Here is a 2,084-nt window from a genome sequence, read left to right as displayed (position 1 = left end):
GTGCTGACTGAAAAGGTGATAGATGTTCAGGCAGATACACAAAATAAACACGTGGGGATATATTGAAGACGTCGCAGCATTTGGTAAAGGGGTGAGGGATAAGAATTATTTGAATTGGAGAGGTAAAACCTACGCTTTAGCAATATATGTACTTTATTCACCAACGTTGTAGTTCTAGCATTCATATTACTGCCCGACTGTGTCTATTATGTCGAATGTTGCTCTGATTTTAATGTGTCCATTCACACTGATCATCGATTATAGTTTCAAAATTTTCCATACAGTGCTGTCATAAATTTTAAATTTTTTTATTTACAAAAAATACACTACAACTGCTGATTAGTAAAATTTATTGACAAAATCAGGTACATAAAATTCTGTATATACAATTTCAAGCTTACTTGTAGAACGAGTGAAATTAAACAAAAAATTCCCTTTGAATGTAAATATACATTACATCACATACTGTATTTGGTAACTCCCGTTGAGTCTCTTGTAACATATCGCAAGGAAGATGTGAAGTGGTCATCATCTTATATATAAACGAAGCCATCACATAATTTGAGAAAAAGACGCGACTCACACTATTCTAAAGCCAATCGCAAAACTACTATCCATATACTCTCTCACAGCAGCGAGGAAGGTAGTGCCACGGCCTGCGCGGCCCATACAGATGAGGAGGTAGTGGTGTTTGAGGGACGCTATCGCCTTCTCCCAGTTGGTCACTTGTCCCCGCCATTCCCCCCGCCACTCGACTGCCATCCCGTCCTCTCTCGCGCCGCCGACCACTAGCCTGATGCCCTGGGACACTTCCCCCCACGCCCCTGGAATCACTTCGCTGACGGACCACGAGAGTTTGTACGGCGTCCCGGACAGCGGTTTCTGCTGCTCCTCCTTCCGCGTTTTCCAGCATTCTCGGGGGCGGTTTGTCTAGCACGATACATCTGATCTGAGAAGCCTCGCTCCGGTTGGTGGGGGAATAGGGACTCACAATAAGCCAAGGAAGGGGCATCTTGGGGGCGAACCACTGCTGCATCTGAGACTGGGTTTCTACGTCCTGCACCGAGGGGTTGGCGGGAAAATCGGGTGGGAGTGATACCAGCCTACAAAACCTGCACTCCACCTTTAGATGGCGGTGCAGGCCGCACTCTGCGACACAGGACACATGTCACATTCCACACCTGAGCTCACAGCCTTCGTGGGGACTGCAACTGTCACATGCAACATATGGGCGGCCGGATCATAATATCCCCCTAACAAACCCATTACTTCTGCTAAGGGAAATGTGAGCATGAATATCAAAAGTAATAAGCGCATGTGCATGCATGACAACAGAGAATGGAGCTGGTGTATCTGGGTCGTGTTTTCCAAACAGCGGACGAGCTTAAACTGCTCAAGCCGGCTCCACTCCTCCCAGCTCCAGACGGCCCTATTCCAGGAGCCTCAGGGATATGACGGCGTCGACAATTGCCCCAGATTCGTCATGGCTGATGGTAAGGCCTCCTCCTTCACTCATGGAAACGTCCCACTTCTTTTTCTGCTTCTGGCGCGTCCTTCCGATCTGTCTACTTTGGTCCACCGGTTTGCTCGGAATGGCTACCTTTTCTTCTGTTTCACTCCAAAAATTAAAGGAGTGCCATAATTACTCTCTGGACACCCAAAATTTATTGCTCCGATTTTCTCAAGGTACTCGTGCACTTTCCCAAGGGAATTTACATCACCACAGTTCTTCAGACCCGCACGAACTGCTGTTTTTCTAACATTTTTTGGGTTTACTTGTTTCCCAAAACCCCAGCAAGTATTTCCCGAATCTTCAAATACCTCTCGGGCGTTTTGGGACACCTCTGCTGTCAAAGTACTCAAAATGCACTTTCTTTTCTTCTTCAGTAATGGTTTTTCATATCCATTTCATTTCTTGAGCTGGAGGTAAAAAGTTGAACACCAACTGTTTCCTACTTTCTGTACCATAGCCTTCTTTCACCGGTTTTTAAACTCTTACATTCCACATTTTTCCGCTACTTCCTCATGTAATTTTTTTAGTATTTTCTTGCTGGGTCACTGAGGTACTTGGAGACTTATAAACA

The 2,084-nt window shown here is 45.5% G+C and overlaps 1 pseudogene; it reads right to left on the bottom strand.

The window, feature by feature from the left end:
• Positions 1 to 579: 579 nt before the first annotated feature.
• LOC119587394 overlaps positions 580 to 2,084 on the bottom strand; it is a 3,562-nt pseudogene continuing 2,057 nt past the window's right edge.

Source organism: Penaeus monodon, chromosome 22 (assembly GCF_015228065.2).
Source record: "Penaeus monodon isolate SGIC_2016 chromosome 22, NSTDA_Pmon_1, whole genome shotgun sequence".
Lineage (NCBI taxonomy): Eukaryota > Metazoa > Arthropoda > Malacostraca > Decapoda > Penaeidae > Penaeus > Penaeus monodon.
The sequence above is the reverse complement of the archived record's forward strand: the minus strand, read 5'-3'. Positions and strand labels throughout refer to the sequence as shown.